This window comes from Nesoenas mayeri (assembly GCF_963082525.1).
Source record: "Nesoenas mayeri genome assembly, chromosome: 2".
In the NCBI taxonomy this organism is placed as follows: Eukaryota; Metazoa; Chordata; class Aves; order Columbiformes; family Columbidae; genus Nesoenas; species Nesoenas mayeri.
Genome location: NC_137543.1, coordinates 134,583,830 through 134,602,539, shown reverse-complemented (window position 1 = coordinate 134,602,539; position 18,710 = coordinate 134,583,830). Strand labels below are relative to the sequence as shown.

The 18,710-nt window shown below is 37.8% G+C and overlaps 1 long non-coding RNA gene across 1 annotated transcript in view; it reads left to right on the top strand.

The window, feature by feature from the left end:
• Positions 1-8,561: 8,561 nt before the first annotated feature.
• Positions 8,562-18,710, top strand: part of LOC308037653 — a 144,409-nt gene continuing 134,260 nt past the window's right edge. Inside the window, exon 1 of the long non-coding RNA XR_013921845.1 lies at positions 8,562-8,649. This is a non-coding gene — a long non-coding RNA (uncharacterized lncRNA). The remainder of the gene's footprint in view (positions 8,650-18,710) is intronic.

The window sequence follows — 18,710 nt, the reverse complement described above, 5'->3', positions numbered from 1 at the left end:
AATAATTGCATTAAGGAGTTATTTTTTTTAATAAATAATTCTACCTTCATCAAACATTTACATAAAAATTATGTAAGGCTCTATTATCTGTACCTCACATAAAGATTTTAATAAATTTGGCTCTGCCCATCACCTTCTTTAAATGTATTTTTCTGTTAGTTGTTATGTGCTTAGGAGAAAGACAATATGTTATGTGGTAACTCAAAGCTGAGAAGAGGAATGACTGCTCTTCTGTGATGGAGCTTTTGTAGCGTGGGAACATTTGCATTGTGTGTCCCTGATCAACAATGGTCTTAATAGAAAACAGGGATTTTTCTAGCTCTTGAGGATATTATTTGGACTTCTAGTCATTGCTATACTGAATCAGACGAGCTGTGTCTATAGTCTAGAACAGTGTCTTGAATAGTTGCCAGTGAGGAAAAGGCAAGTAAACAGGCAATAGTAGAGTAATATTATCAGACAGGGATTCTCATTAACTGCCACTAGAGATTGTGATGTGCCCTGCAGCATGTGAGTCATTATGTCTGTAACAGATCATATAATGATGGAAGTCAGCAGCTTTATGGCATTTTGTCTCAGATGAGAATCCAATATTTGGCAGAAAGTACAGTCTCTTTGTTTTCAGTCCATTTTATCCTCCCTGAGATGTACTCATTGCTTTAAATTAACATCCAATACTGTCTCTGAATACTGTTAAGCAATTGTCTTCTGAAGTCTATAAAGGCAATGAATATTAGCGGTTAGTTATGTGCAATACATAATTAAGTTGGTGAGCAGACTTAAACGTAATATGCTTTGATATCACTGAATCCTTCTGTGTTGTGTTCAATCAAAATGTAAACAGAAGTTTCTGATGTAGCTCTGCCTGTATCACACTACATTTCATGTGCTGCTATCATAGCTCATCATAGTTCTTAGTATTCATATAATCTGTGTTTGCAATTAAATTAGCCATCTCGGCTTATCTGTGTATATGCAACTAGTGACAGAAAATACAGAGTACTCCTCTTCCAAAGAGGTGGCTTTTTTCATTCTCAGCACATACGGAAGTGTTCTTCATTTCTGCTTGTTGTTACACTGAAAATCTTGTTTATAGGCAACAAAGAAATATCCCCTATACATAAAGTCGAGAACTCATTGTTACTATAATTGAATATGTAGCAGTCTAGTTCAAGAAGTTCTAGTTCAGAAGGAACGAAGGAAGGAATTAAAATTGTTATGCACACATTTCCTAGTTCCTACCCCTTTACTGATTCGAGGCTCATGTCTCCATTGCTTCTCTGGGTGCTGAGCTTACCAGTTTCATGCTGGTGGTACTGGTGGGGTGTTATGTTAGATACTTTGTTACCTGCTAAAACCAGTTCTGTCCTGCTCCATGTCTGCATTTCTTCAACTGACCATGAGTGAGTTACAGCCAGGGAGTCTGCAATGCCAGCCTGTGCCCCTTCCTCAGCATCCCATGCTTGTGGCCCTCTTCACTGCATCCCATCTTCACTGCTCAAGGGCTCTGCTGTCGTACCAGACCTGTCTTTTGATGCACCGCATCATCATGTTCGAGTCATAACTACCTTATTCTGCATAGAATAACTGCTTAGAATTGTAGAATCATTTAGGCTGCAAGAGACCTTAAAGATCATCAAGTCCAACCATTAACTTAGCACTGCCAACTCCACCACTAAACCATGTCCCTAAGCACATCTATACATCTTTTAAATACTGCTTTCTATATAAAAGTATATAAAGTTGCACTATACAAAGGTAAACAAACTTAAAATAAATTAGCCATAGACATATGGTCAATAAGAGAAATTGCTGTCACAGCTAAACTAAGTAAAACAAAGCTGGAGGAAGGTCAAGAAAAGTTCAGCCAGAGTAAACCTGACAAGCCCCAGTACTGAGGCCTCGTAATTCTGTATAAAGCTTATGATCTGTCACTAGCAATGGCAATACTGTATTACATGGTTACCTGGTTACGCCATCTCTTATTTATTTCTCTTTTTGTTGCATCTTGCCTGAGACAGCAAAGGGAGAGCTGAACATTCATATAATGATATTATAAGAAATTGGGTCATTATTCTGGGCAGAGTTCTTAATAATTCAGTTGCCGAGTAACAGTTCTTGAAAAGCCTACAGTTGAAGCTCATCCTTAGCATAGCCCACCCCTGATCACTCTGCATCCTATTGTTATTTTTCTTTCAGCTACACTACTCTGGCCAGGACACTACTCTTTTTTTGATAGCATATTATCTTCCCTCACTCTTGAATCCAAAATGTCTGTACTGGCACCAGTAAGAGTAAATCAAGCTAAAATACGTGCCCAAAATGGGATTACAATGGTGGGGAAACCTGTTTTTCCAAGTGCTTCTCAGTGCAGCACAGACTGATACCAGCCTTCTGACTGCATTCAGACAGTAAACTGTGCATGAGAGCACAGTGACATCCATGTGATGTGCTTCCTCCTCTGATGACCATGACATCCTCTGGGGGCAAATGGACCAATCTTTCTGTTTGCAAATATTTCAGAAATCATCTTGACTGTAAGAAGCATGAACATCTTTTCGTGTCAAATGCATGAAAGTAGGTGAAGGATGAAAAACTTCAGTGATTATAACCGAGTCACTTTTAACAGAATCCAGATATAGTTAATTTAAGATGGAGATTAATCAGCTGAGATTTCTACCTGAAAATGGTGCTGCTCAGGCAGTTGCATTCAGCTCTGAAGGGGGAACTGATAGTTGCTGTTGCTTTACCTCAATAGACAGTAGTGCATCTATTTCAAACTTACTGAAAAGAATTATTTCAAACTTACTGTAGGCAAACCCAGACTACTTTGACCTAGTTATATTAGGTACTGGTAAGAATAAGTCACAGCTGCCTGGAGCTGAGCGCTGGCTGCCAAGTGTGCTACAGTAATGCTGTTGCTGATGTCTGAGCCAGCTAGTGTAGTGCTAACTTGTATGGGTTGTGACTGTGCTGTAGGTACTGTACAGTAATGCAGAGGACAATGGGAAGGGATTTGTATCCCATTTGTTGTGGTACAAAGATTATTTGCTTTAATTTGGGCTCTGTAAATAAGAGCTACTTCTAAAGCAGCAAAGATAGGAAAGAGTAAATTTAAGACTATTACCTGAATGAAGAAAAAACATATTTGAATCCAGAGAACACTTTCTACATTGCTAACACAGACTGAAATGAGGTGACACTTAGGAATTTAGTGCCTGTGGTGCATCAAATTCCAACTGTCTACATCCTCCCACCTAGGTGAGTCCTCCTTGAATTGATGGATATAGTAAAGTTCAAGGAGGAAATGAACAAGACTACTGTAATAAGTAATACCAACAAAAAGATATTACAATTAATAAAAAGCTTTGTAAACCAGGATTTGATCCATCTCCAGAAACTGAAGATTAGAACAAGTTTATTTGGGTGCTGATCTCAGGCCAGATCCAGGACTCCATGATCCTCTGGTGTGGGTATTTTAATAAATTCTTACACTGACAGTTTGCACACACTTGTAATGTCTCAAAAGATCTTCCATTTAGTTAATATTAAGAACCCTCAATATATCTTCTAATAATTTCTTCTCTCATCCCATGACTCATTCTGCATCTGCTCTATATTTTATAAGATAGAGTAACATATTTGAAGAGATTATGCTTGTTATCTCTGTTTGTAGTACTGCAGATTTTTGAAGTTATCTCCAAGTCTGGATTTTTTACCAAGAATTTTTAAAAACTTCAGTTGTATTATAATTATATGGCTTTTTTGGTGGCATGCCTACAATATGTTCATATATTTCTTCCTAAGTGGTTACAATTTTAGGATCCACCAATATGTAGGAGTAATTTAAATTATTATACCTCTTGCCTCTTTAAATCTGGTAGTTCTGTACTAGAGCTTGTTACTTAGATGCTGCTTCTGCTACTAATTAGAAACTACGAATTAAAGTCTAATTATGCATCTCAGCTGTGAAAACTGTGCAATACCAAAGAGTAGGTGGATTAAACTGTTTAATACTTGATACAGCCTGTGGAATAAAAAATAGAACAGTGAAAGCATGTTCAAGGGATTGCAAAAATAAGATACAGATGGTACAAGCTGGAAACATTTGTTATATTATTTGGGTAATGCTGTTCTCTTTTTTTAATGTTACCTTTTCCATAGCCTTCTTTTTAGATGTACAGATTTCCCATCTAAGAGCCACATATGACCTTTTTTGATACAGCTACCAGCCCTGTTAGTGTGTAGCACACTGAAGTTTTATCAGTGTAGTTTTATATTGGTTAAACAGGAGTTGAAATAGTCCATCCATGAGATTGCACTCAGTGCAATCTTGGCATGTGTTGACTTAACCTGAGATGAAAATTACTTTAAAAATGTCTATGAAGTGTGAATTGAATTATGGAAGGCAAATTTATCACATCTCTTGTCTTGTGGATTTGAAATCACACCTCTAATTAAACTAGAGCAGGTTTGACTAGAGAGAAAACCTTTAACTTCAGATGTAGTATGTATCACCATGCAATCTGTCACAGAGAGCTAATGTGTTGAACTCGGCGGCTCCAAGCAAAATTTGTAGAAATTTCACTATCAGCTCATGAAAACATGACCTACAGGCATTAAGATTTTCTTTGAGGCTTTTTGACTAAACTGTCTTTTAGTCAAACATTTATACACAGATCATCTCCCAGGTAATAGGGAATAACCAGGATAAAAAGAGTTCCTGATATGGAATTCTCTTTCTGATTTTTTTTCTGGTTTTTCATTTTCCTTTTCCAAGCTAGCTTAAATTTAAAGAAATTGCTGAAGCTTTCTTCACATTTCTTTTTTCTAGCCTACTCCAAAGCATGCAATCTGCAGGATTTAGAACCACTAACAGCAGTTGACTGCTACACAGCCTTTCCACAAATATGCAAATTTTTTTGTTTGCTTCGTGAGCTTTTTTTTGCTAGTGGATCCCACAGAATAGCACATTTTAGTTCCTCCAAAATGTAGAAAGCAAATTTTAAATTTATATTGCTTGTTCTGCATGCCAACAATATGATTCCAAGATTTCTAGTTTGGCACATCAGTTTATCATGTTATCACTGAATCCAACACAGACAGCTCCAATTACAAATACAACATTCTCCAATAACACCTCCTAAAATACTTTCTAACTGATAAATAATCTTATTCTTTATGATGTGTATCCATGGCAAAATTTTGACTACTCATGGGCTGAACTGTGCATTACCACTTCCCCTGTACATCCAAAATAATGTATGAACTGATGGTTAAGAGACGTTTCTAAACAGGAAACATAGGCTCAGGCTCTTCAAAGTGAGATGGAAATTTGTGCAAGTCTCATTTTTTAGGTTGAATTTTCTAGCCACTTGGACATAGTATAAAATTCTACAATATTGATTATGCTTTTTTTATTATTCTAATTTTTGACATTTTTTAAGTAGCCCCATGCTGAATGTAAGGACTGTACACAACTCTTCTATTTTATGTCAACTGGAAAGCCTATCTATAGGCATTAGAGAAAGAGCAAGAGTCCAGCTTTGGCTTTCTGGCCAGGAACCAATCAGCAACTGTATTCCCCAAATATTACACTATTGGAATGAATCCAGAAAGATTTGGTCTCTAGAAGTTCACAAATAATTCTTAGTTGCTTTTTGTAAATGCCTTATGTTTTTATTTGGTTAAAGCAAATATACAGGAAGCAATACATTTTTTTTCAAATCAGCCACTTTAGTTAAATGAAATTCAACTAAACTGTTCATACAGCTTGTATAATGCATGACAAGCAGTGACCAAATCTAAAAAATTATTTTGTTGCCCTGAGAAACAATAGCTGTTATTATTACTACGTCTCTGTGACATAGAACACCAACAACACTTGCACTGTGAGAGACATTATCAAGTCATTGCCAAATTTCACTGTCTCTGTTGACAGATGGAGACTCTGCAATCATGGCAGGGAATACCAGATAAAGCAAAACAATCTGATAACGCAATAAAAAATACAGTTCTTTCCCATGTGGTTTCTAAACATGTTAAGGAGATCTGACTTTTCTTGTGCACAGTTAAAAACAAATGCAGTTTTCACTTTATATCTCTTTAAGTTTTTAATAGCAATGTTGAAAGCTGTGCAAGTTGAAAGGATGCATAGATTCAGCAGTCAGGCAGAGACAAATAATAGGACATATGTAGACACAATGCAATAGAAAGGAAGACAGTAACATCTGATCTCTGTTTTCTACTACAGTAATTGGCAAAATATGTGACTATTCTTCAGGCTTTCTATTGGTCAATTATGCAGTGAAATTATTAATTTAATGGGAAAAAAATCCATTAAGAAGAACAAATTCCTACTGCTGGTAAAACAGCCTTTCCAGGCCTTCACAGCTGACTTGCTCAATTTGAACAATGTTTTTTTCACCCCTAGTTTGAATGTGATCCAAAGAAATGTCTGTGCCTAGTGCTAATTAACTAGCTTTCTATTGATAGGGACTTTGCACTTGAACTAAATAATATTTGATGATTTGATAGCCTCTTGCCTTCTGGTTTGATAACATCTAGTGAATATTTTATTGGTATTTACTTTTATTCTCAGACCACTACTGAAAGTAATAGAGAGCTAACTTTGATTTAGCACCAAATTTTTTACTCTCTGCTCCCCTTCCTTCTCACACTAAAACAGTGTTTCTGCTTGATGTATGCAGAGATAAAAATTGATGCTGATAACTCTGAATATTAGGTAAACTGCGTATCTTGACTATAGAGAGACTATTTTTACATCACTGTTGACTTTTTCTAGATTGCTTTTCAAATATGAATGCCATCTCTATTCCTGCTTCTTAATTAAGAGAGTAGAAGTCTTATCTTTCTGTAATAGTAACTGGGGCTGGTAGGGTTCCAAATTAATCTTTGGTGAGTTCTGTTAGCCAAAATTTCAGTTCTTTTCTTCTTGTTGGTTCTAATGAGACTGTACATCTGGCTCTTCTGTCACTTTATATTTTTCATGAATTAGTTATTTTATCTGTGCCAGTCACAGAAAATGCTGTTTGAATCTTTCCTCCTGCTGTTTTCAAAAAAACCTCCTGACTCCACTTGAAAATGTGGTAGTATTATTAAGCCTTTCAGGCAAGAAATGAATTTGGGGGAAACTTTGACCTTTCTAATGCTCAGTTGGTTCCATCTCTGTAGTCCTTCACTCATGTTCATGCTAGAAGCACTGAAAAAACGCTCCTGCACTCACCAAGGGGCACAGAATCCCCTTGCCCGACAAAAACTCCTCTTCATGGTCACACACCTATGGACGTAGTTCCCCTACACCTGCAGTTCTGAGCAGAGGGTGAACAGACTGATGTGTACAGGGAGACAAAGTACTATGGATTTACAACAAACGATGTTTAGTAAGGTTGGCGTCTTTCAGCACTGTGCACACCTGGAAGTACATTTTCTCTCTTTGAGCTCATGTGTCTCCTGTTCAGTGGAAAATCCTGACATATATTTGCGTCAGCAATTTGTGAATGTCCAGACATCAGCTTAGAGAAAGCTCATCAGCACTCCAAAGTCTGCTCCTCCCTTTTCTAGTTACTGTGGACAATATCAGCCATCTGTCACTTAGGCCTAAAACCTGGAGATCACATTTGGCTCAGACCATGACTATCTTGTATCATAAATCTTCCTGATCCAGTTTGTATAATGTCTCTAGGATATAATTTGTCTCTTCACGTAGTGAAATATTTCTTGAATTCTTTTCTATTATACCCTCCTGAAGTCCACAGAGTATGTGTTCTACCACCTGAGACATCTGAGACACTCAATTCATATAATATCCTCAGAGCCTACATAGCAGCAAGCTGCATCATTCTCCTTAGGAAGAGCATCAACTATTTCTTTCTGAATTATAATTAAATAAAAATAAGTCCTTTTGTACCCTGAGTGGGAGGTCAGCAAAGTTCACCTGTTCTGAATATAAACATGCACCCAAGTCTCTCACTGTCCTGAAGAGGTTCATGGCTGGATCTCCCATGTTTCAGGAGCACCTTACTCATGAGTATGTTGGCTAAGATGGTGACCTTTACTGCTTCACAGCAGAAATACAACAGCACAGAACAGAAATCCAGCCCCATGGGCTGGAGAGGGATGACAAAATTGAGCTAGACTGGTGAATTCAGTTAAGAAGTGCTATTAGTTTACCGATATTAAATTGCAGAATTGATTTCTGGAACAGAGTCCAAAATGTAGAACTTTTCCATATTATTAAGTACCCTAACAAACAAGCTGTGGAGTCATGATCCTTTATAGTAGAGTAAAAGTCAGAACTGAATATAGGGGAGACACAGAAGCATCACAGAGGCATGCTGGTATGTCACTAGGAGGACAAAGCTTAGCTGGAGTTGCTATCAAGAAAGGCTTCTACAGGTACATTTGCAGCAACAGTAAGACTGAATAAAATGTAATTCTGGGCTGTGTTATCAGGCTGAAAACTTTATTTTGAAAAGTGTGGAAAAAACTGAGGTACTCAGCACCTTCTTTGATTCAGTCTTTAGTGACAAGGTCTGCTGTTTGAGGAAGAGGAGTGCTGCGTATGGTAATGGAGAAACAAATGAGGGACTCCTTACGTAATCTGGAGACATGGAGGTCTGAGACCAGGTAAGGTGCCTGCAGGTGGGCTGAGAGAACTAGCCAACACTGCAAGGCCTCACTTCCTATTGTCTTTGAATGTTTGTGACAATTGTGAAAGGTCCCCATTGACTGAGGAAGGGAAGTGTTCTGCCCATCTAAAATGTAAGAAGGGTGATATGAAGATCTGCAGCCTAGTCAGCATCACTTCCTTACCAAGGAAAAAATCCTTCCAGACATCTTTTCCATGGTGAGGGAAGGACAAGAAGGAGGAACACTTAGCAGAAGTTTATCAAATGCAGATTGTGCCTGACCGGCTTAATTTCCTTCTATAATCAAATGACTAGCTCAGTGGATATCAAGAATGTCATTGTTATAATTTAACTTGACTTTAGCAAGACTTTTGTCATAGTTTCCTGTGGTACTCTCTTAGTCAAGATGAGAGATATGGACTGGATTGGTAAAGTATTAGGTGGCTGCAGAACTGGCTAGATCAACAGGCACAGTGATCAAATCCATTCCAAGAAATTTCGAATGGTGTATCTCAGTGGTTGATAGTGAGGCACAAGTGCTGAAGATAAACTGAAGGAAAAGCATTTGTTTAGCCTGGTAAAGGGAAGATCTAATTGCACTTTTTCAGTACCTACAGGAGAGTTATAGACAAGTTAAAGCTAGACCCTTTTCAGAGGTGCACGATAAAAGGACAAGAAACAACAGTACAAAACTGGTCTTAAAGAAACAAAAGTATATCACTGTGGATGACCAAGCAGTATAACAGGCTGTGAAATCTCCAGCCTTGCATATTTTCAAAACTTGTCTGGACAAAGCCCTGAGTGACTGTGAAGTTAGATCAGTTTACTTTGAATAGGAGGTTGCACTAGACTACCTTCAGAGGTCTTTTACAACTTAAAATTTTGTACAATTCTAGGCTTTTTCTGCATGTAGAATCCTGCATTCTTTTCTTCACAGTATCAAAGCTTCAGTGGCTGTGATGCAAGGTATCTTCATTTACCCTCTTGGGAAGAGATGGGTTTCTAACCTTTCAGTCTTCCAAAGAAAGACACGGGGCTTTCAAGGAGGAAGGTTCTAGCTACTACCTCCCACAGAAATGCTATGTACATACAAAAGCATGAGCCTTTCTTTAACGGGAGCTTTTGAACAGACCCTTTTATTTCAGAAAATAATTCTAAACTGTGAATCCCAGCCAAATAAGGGTGCTCATATTCCTGTGTTTCACTTTTCCTACATGGTAGTTTTTGGTAGCTTGCTTTCTACTTAAAACATTTCTCTGGATTTTTACTGTGCGCTAATGGCTTTTCTTGACAGTAAATTCTGCCTAAAGCTCAGAAATCAGGCTCTGCATTATGGAAGAAATAATTATTGGTTCTAGGTTCATTATGCAGTGGGACATTGGCAGTAAGAAGGTCAAAAGCACATAACAGAACATTCCTCTGAAGGTTGTCTTGCAGGTAGTCTGCGTCTTTGTTTTTAATCTCTCTTGCTGGCATATTTATGGTTAGTTTCATATTTTAGAATTCATGAACCAGAGTCCTACTCACATACAAACCTTCTGCAAATGACCTTTGATATAATTAAAGGATACCATTTGTTAGTTTTGGTTGATTTAGATCCAAACGAAGACTGATTATATTCTTCCTGCATCAATGAGTGGATTAGCTCTTTGATATAGTAATTAAAGGACAGTGGTTTCTGAAGACGCCTTGTTAGGACTCTATTTGGTAAACTATTTATTTGACTTGAGTCTATTCCAGGCTGTCTTAGTTTGTGGCTTAGGTTTTAGTATTACAAGCAAGATATGTCTGTTACCTACTTCAACCATGAATACATTATATAAGTGTGAAATGAACTTTTTCCCTTCAGTTTATTGATGTGAGAGGGTAGGATAGGAAATTCTCACAGCTGGCATACAAAGAATTACTGTAGCTGCAAAGTGGTTAGAAACACAAATGTTGATTATTTCAATGAAAGAATTTAATTAGGGTTCCTAAAGAACAGGATATTACTGACATCACCGATTGGCAAAATGAGCAAAGTAATACAGCTCTTACCATTGCAATAGCTCTCTCTTAATGATGCCATTATTAGAATTTGGCTGGCATCCTGAAATGTGTACAATAGCTTGGCAATAGAATAATGATTTGGAAATTGCAGATGTAAGGCAATGATGTGAAAGCCAAAGATTTACTGAAAAGAAGTCCAAATCAAGCATTTTTAGTGCCTCTCAAATTCATGGATCTGTAATGGACTGACTCTTCCTCAAAAATACTGCAACATATAGGATAATAATAATAATAATAATAATAATTTTATATATATATATATATATATAAAATTGGGGGTTTGTTTTACAGATGTGTGTTTTGGTAGGTTTCTTGACCAGGATTTTGTTGTTGTTGTTGTTAATCAATTTATTGAGCTTTTAAACTCTGTCTGAATTTGAATAGCCAAATGCAATTCTCAGCACTTTTATTTTAATTTTTTAAAAATACTTATAGAGAGGATACAGAGGGCTAATTAAAATGAAGAGAGATATTGAGATGAATGGCATGAAATGAAAGAATGAACAGGGAAAATCTAATCTATAGTTGGAGGTTATAAATTCTCTCCTCTGCTTGTACTTCCATTACTTATCCTTCCCAGTAGAGATGTAGGTTAGTATGTTGGCATTTGAAACAACTGCTTTTCATAGAAGAATTTATAGGAGAGATTGAATTTGAGATACCCTTTTTAAGAATAAAAATACTGGAAATGGAATTACATTTGATATTCATATGCAGCTAATATTAGTCCTAGTAACTAGGAAAGAAGAAATGTTTTGAAAAATTCTTATGGTATGAATATCCCCAAATATCTTGGATTGTACTTTGCATTGAATAGATCCCAGTGATTCTTCAAGTTTATTTTCCATCTAATAATAAATTGCAGTGAATTCCGCCCCAACCCCTCACTACTGAATGTACAGTAATAGCAGATACTAAAGCTCTTTTGATTCTGTGTGCAGCTACTTCCAGCTCCAAATTCCTTCACATGGTTTCGGCTGCTGAGATTATCCAGACCCTGATTACTTTCTGACATTGCTCTGTTTGAGCCTGCACCCTCTATTTTGGAAATGGAGCAGAGCTGTTCCCTTCATTCATTTGCCTGCATGTAGCATTTCCCTGTTTGTAGCAGGTCAGCAAGGCCATGACTTTGCTACCTGCTCCCATCCTGCTCTGAATCTGAGATGAGTCACCTTCCAGGTGATTCTAAGTAGCCTCTTCCCAATATTATGGTCTACCTGTATGTAGTTCCTGGTAAATCAGTAACATATTAGAAGCTGTATTTCTGACTATTTATAAATAATTTTTATAACAATTAGCCATCTCTTAGCACTATACAGTTGCAGTAAAATGTGTTCAATAATAAGTCTTTTTCCAAGCTTTATGTAAATAAACCCATTTCTGCTCTTAAAAATGAGTGTACAGTTCTTACTGAGGTGGAGATATATCTAAGATAGAGTTTAGGCCAAAGTCTATTTAACCTCTGAACATATCTGAAATAATGACTAGAAGTCTTCATGACTTTATTTTTCCAGTAGAAGTGGGTAGGATTTGTACATTGCCATAGATCTGAGGGCAGCTGAATATGTTATGTCCCAGGGGAAATACAGAAGTCTGTAAGCCTGTCAGCAACCAGATGGCTTGCTACACTGCATTGACACTGGCTATACTGGTATTTGTATCCCCTCAGGTGGGGCTTACTTAGATTTCTCTGTCTGGCAGCTGATTGAGAGGTCTAATGAACTTACCTATCAAGTGAGTGTAATCTCGGGAGCTATTATCATAAGAAACAGTTTCAGAAAACTTCAAAGGCTTGTTTAGCTGTTTGGTGACAGTACAGTGGTTTGCCATGAGCAAGGTCAGACAGCTTTAGGAGGACAAGGCTTAAGGGTTTCACTGAGACACAGCTGAGTCACTATATGCATTATAGTAGCAACATCTAGAGATGCAAAAAGAAAGTGGAAATGTGTCTTGAACCTAATATAATAAATAAACTCTGTAGTAATGTTTTGGACTATTTTTTTTCCTTAAGAAAAATATAGGGCCTGGAATCTTTACTTAGCAATTGTTTTAATTTTGTAACCAGCAAAATACCTTGAGTGATCGGTACAATTAATAGTTAAATGTTTGCTTATTAAAAAAGACCTTACCACATCAAGGCTGATTTTTCTAGGACTTAAATTATTGCTGCTTGTACCCTGAACTGTAAATATATTTTCAGAACTGTTATCTTGGAAAGACTTAGTAGTATCCACCCACTCCACAGACATGTAAAAGCTGTGCTACTGAGGACAATCATTGTCAGTCCTCTAAGCTTTAATACTCATTTCAGATGCCTTTTTTACCTCCTCAGGGCAAATTTCCTTAATAATTTATGGCACTACTGTAGCCAATAGGCCAACAACTCGGTGCTGCCTTTGTGAGCATCTATTCCTGCCACCTATAAATTCTGATTGGTTCTTCAGGTGATTAATTCTTAACTGTTCTTGTCTGGGTTCTGAGATCCAAATCTATTTCTAAATGGTTCTCTACTGAAGACATATGTACTGCAGCTCTTATGTTATTTGTGTGAACGACTGCTGTAAGGTATAGTGAGAAATTTTTCCAAATGAATAAAGCTATTTCTGTTATATCTGTAGCAAGATGGTTTATGTGGAGGATCGGATATTGTTCTTAAGATGTGGCAAAGCTTAAAGTAAATAAGTCTTTACGATACTTTCTTTTCTCAGACTCATATCTCAATGACTGAATGAGGAAAAGAAAATATGATGTTACAATCATTTGATGTATTCAAGAACTACTGATTTAAAGCAGAGTCTCTGAAGAAATCTTGTTACACAGCAAATTTATGGCTTATATTTTAATTCAATGAGATTTTAAAACTTGAATGGATGTGCAGTGGTACAGTCATATGAGGGAACGTGATTATAAGAGATCAATATAAGGACGTAATAAACTTAGAATGGCTTTTGTTTTCTAGAAGAAGTTCTGTATCCTGGGCTGTACCTGGACACAGATATATCATTTTGAATAGTGATGATGGTAGATGATGTCAACTTAGAGTGCAACCACAGCAGAAGCAACAGCTGTTACAAATTGCAAACGTTATTTTTTCTTTGAATTGCAAACTAAGAAAACCAGAAAATAGACCTGTCATTCCACACCAAAGGCTCAATTGTCCCAAGGCTTCCCCTGAAGTTTTCAAACTATGCTTGGCTGCAAATGATTTATGTGTGGGGTGAATATATCCAACCAATGGAGAAAAGGGCAAAGAGTTTAATCATAATTTAATGCATACAGCTTTCCAGTTATTCTCTCTGTGGTTCAAATATTCCACTGCTGTCAGCCAGCTGATACCTGGTATGGAACATATATCACTATTGTCCTTCTTCCTTGTGGAACTTCCTTTATGATCAGCCCATGGAGTTCTACCTCTGCAAGTCTGTAACTTCACCTTTTGTTTAATTTCATGCAGATGGTCAGTTAGATATCAGATTGTCCCATAATTTAATTCAGTGTATCTTTGTATTTACAAACTGTTTGTAAGAATTATGGCAACTAAGCAGTTTTGAAGTAAATAAGGTTGACATGGGTAACTACCTGGCCATATATATGTACAAGCCTAGGTAGACAGTGCAAGATTAGGAAGTGTAACCTGAGTGAGGCAGGAGGGGAGGAGAAGGAGGAAAGAGATACTAGCTCAAGCAAAGCTTTCCAGGGACTCAGTTTTGGGATGTAGTGAGAATCAGTGACTTGCTGTGGACCAGGGGCCATGGGGGCCCCTGGGGTGGCGGGGCAGGACCTTGCAGCCAGGGCACATCCCTGAGGGCAGTCCCTGCCTCAACCACCTGGCATCTCCCTGGGGATGGGAAAGGGCTGAGGCTGGGCTGGGACAACATCCTGGAGGCCTGATAAGGAGAACCAGGGTACAGGGCCCACAGCACACCCAGGCCCAGCTGCAAGGTGGTGGCCAAGCCAGGGTCCTGGTGGGGCCCCAGCTGAGAGCAACTCCCATAAGGTGGGAACCAGGTCTGGCAGTGGCCTCCCTGCCACGCACCCAGGAGCCTCTCCCCAGGGTCACAGTGAGATGGGCACCTCCTCTGTGCCAGATCTGAGCTGACCCTGCCCTGCAGCCAAGCCCCAGGATGAGAGCTGCCTGACAGACCCAGACTCCCTGGTCCATTCTGCTTCTACACTGCACCTATCAAAGCTCATGAAGCCAAAGGTCTCAAATCACTTGTAAACTGTATACTTTTGAGGTTGCAGTATGTTCTGTACAATATTCACAGTAATTTGTTTAGTGTATCATTCATGGTTCTGTCTGCTAGGGAGAGGTAACACAGTGGTGTCACTGCAAACTGGTTCTGAAGTCAGTAAATCTACTGACACTTGATTAGAAGTTATCAAATAATATATAAATAATAGATCAGAACCTTCTTTTTTGTAAGGAAGGTTATCTATTGTACTTTTGTTGTTATGGAACAAATTAATCTAACCATTATCATATGAAGTTTGAGCATCATCTAGTATAGTGCAGACATCAATAAGACCGTAAAAAATCAGACATACCCTTTGTTAGTTTGTTGTTAATAGTAAATAATATTGAGTAATATCAAAAATGTAACTTTACCTCAATGTATATAACATATCTAGAATTGCCTTTTAAGAATGTTTTTAAAATTTTAGTAAGGCTATCAGAAAGATTCCAGATGTGCAGACTTGAACCCAGGTCACAATTTATTATTTTTTTAAATTTTAACTTGTCTCAATCCAAAATACATTTTATAAATTATCTTAATAACTCTGAGATTGTGCTGTATACTCTTTGCCATGAAATTAATTTGTAGAACTAGGAGAAGATTGAACGTTTTCTGTCAGGACCTAATTAATATCTTTATTTATGTCAGCAGTGTGCAACTTTTTCTTCCTGAGGGCCAATTATGTCATTTCAAAAAGGTCAAGGGGCCACAAATCAATATTCAAGCTGTTTTTCCAGGCTCAATTAGATTGAGTAAGTTTTGATCATTTTCTCCCTCAGGCTGCTTTAGTTCAGATGGAAATGCAGAGTGCTTGTCACTGTGAAGAGCAGCCCCTTTACAGCACCACAGTCCCCAGGGGACCGATGGAAGCTGTTGAGGTTCTGCAGATGGAAAGAGAGCAGTAGGTATCTCTGCTTGCTTCTGCAGCTTCAGCACACCCCCATTTAATGAATCATTTGATAGAAAGATATAAACGAGGATAGTTGCACATACTTGTTGACTCAATTAGGACTCATAGCTCCGGAATTACCTAGATAGACACTTTTACTTTAGTGTTCACCAGGTACTGAGGCATATGCACGCAGATCAGTTATTCCTGTATGGTGAAACTAGGGTCAGAACCCTGGCATTGATGATGCAGCAGTGGCTTGCACATGTGTTGCAAGTCTAGTGAATTCTACCTCAAGTTTCTGTTTTATTGTTTATGTTCTCTTTTTTCTTTTTTTTTTTTTTTTTTTTTTTTTTTTCCCCAGTACCTAAATCTGTAATCAGAAGCTGGTGTTAACTGGCAATGAATTAAGTAAAAAAGCCTTGCTGTATTGAACACACCTGGCAGGAGAACACTTGGAGGACACAGAGCAGGATGGGGACAATCCCAAGAGACTATGGCCATGGGTGACCCATGCTGGGACAGGACACTCCTGAGGGACTGTGGCCCATGGGCAGTGCACACCAGGTGAGGGACTGCAGTCCATGGGAGATCCACAGTGGGGGATAGGAAACCTGGCAAGGAGCACGGAGGAGCAGCAGGGAGAAACTGTTAAGCACAACCTTCTCCTGTGCTGCCCATTGCGTCCCCAAAGGTAGGGGGTGGACTGATGGTAACCTGCAGTGAAAACAAGTTCAAACAAGGAAGAGGGAAGTATAGATATTGGGCTTAATTGAGCATGGAGAAGAGGGAGGAAAGGTGTTCAAGTTTCTGTTTTATTGTTTATGTTCTCTTTTTTTTTTTTTTTTTCCCCAGTACCTGAATCCGTAATCAGAAGCTGGTGTTAACTGGCAATGAATTAAGTAAAAAAGCCTCAAGTTAAGACTATTTTGCCCATGACAGGTGTTCAGACGAAATGCATATACCAGCTGTCCTGTAGTCTGGAAGGTTTACCTAAATCCAATTCAATAATCAAACAGGATTTGTGGCGTCTTGCTGGTGATAATTGTGTATGGGAAGCAAAAAATCAGGAGATACAATATTTTGCAGATGTGCAAATAATGGTTTTATTTGAGATTTCAATCTGAAGCATAATAATGCCATGCTTATTTCATGCTTTTCATTAAGGAAATATAAACATAAAATATAAATATAAAGCAACTTAAAAATTAGAAACTGACACAGCTGTAATTTGTAACATATGCAAATTATCTTTCCCTGAAGCCATCTGGTCAGAATTAATCCAGACAACCAAGAAGTAGTAGGTCGGTATTTAAGCAAAATAGCCATGCCCATGCAGAAATGTGATGATCATAGAATAAAATCATCTCTACAGAGTATATAAGCCTGTCATTATTGGTGTCCTATGAGAAACGTTAAAGCAGATTGAATCAATGGTAATGTGTGTGTGTTTGCATGCATCCTCACGCACTATCCTAATCTATAATGGAATATTCCAGTAATCTATTGGGATTTTGTTGTTGTTTTTCGGGTTTGGTTTTGTTTTGTGTTTGGTTTTTTTTTGGTTTTTTTTTTTGTTTTTTTAATTCTTAATAAGGAAATCAGAAGATACTAAGGCATCTGAAAAACCATTCTTTTGGCTTCATGTATGATGATCTGGGACAAGGACTGTTCTTTGGGGAGGGTAAACAGTAAAAAGTATTTATCTTATTTAAGTACTTCAAGCTATGAATATCCAGCTTGATAAACAAAATTATAACCTTTCCTAATGAATATAGTTTCTGGTGCCATGGAAAATGATGCTGCAGTCATACCATTTTTAACTTCTCTATCTATCTTTCGTCTTTTCTTTAGGACTATGGCAGTACTTTATGCATATAAAACACTCAGAGTTCATGCTTTACTGAACAGAGACCAGTGGTCTCTTCTTGCCTCTGCTGCTTTTCATGTGCTTTTCTGTGCTGTGGAAACTTATGCAAAATTGTTATGCAAGTCAGAAAGCATTTTATAACCAAAAGTAAGTCATTTAATATCCATCATAATCCATTAAGTTTAGAATCCTGAATGTTATCTTTGTGTACCCATTGGATATGTAAGGCCAGACTTCAAAGTATCACCAGTGATGTCTATATGCAAAAGATACTCAAGGGACTTATCCATGTTTTATGTCAGGGAATTGGAGTCAAGCTGTTGAATTAATCACATGGCACTTTACTAAAGGATAAATAGTAACCAATGTGCAAGAGACCACTCAAGTTACAGTACTTAGTGCAACCTAGACCTCTGAATAAAAGAAATACAAAAGAAACTTGTGCGTGATTGTGAACATAATTTCATATTAAAAGATGCATAGCTATTGAGAAGAGGCCCCTTTTGTTCATGGTTCATAAAGTTCTTTACATAAAAAAGGAAGTCTACAAGCCTGGCTCTCAGACAGCTAATCCCAAGAGTAGCCAGAATTTTAAAATGCACCCCAAGCTCATGTGCTGAGATTGTATGGAAGACATTAAGTCAGTATGAATTTCAGATACCTACAAATACCATGAAAACATGGGACAGGCAATGTTGAGCCCTTCTTAGGAGGGAATACAGGACTGTCTGATACGTCTGATGTCAATGAGTTTGTCACCTGACAAGGGTCCCCCTAATTGCTGAAGGTCAGACAAGATAACTTGAAACAGCTAGGCAAGACAAAGGATACATTTACACTGGATAAATTTACTTGTGACACTCTGAAGTGCACTATGCATCTGAGAGCTTTTCTTCTATGCACACTGCTGGCTCAACCAAGCTGGTACCTAAACGTACCCCAGCTATACAGGGGCTGTATATTTGATCTAGAGCTTAGCCTTAGGAGTGCTTGTAAAATACAGAATAGACGTG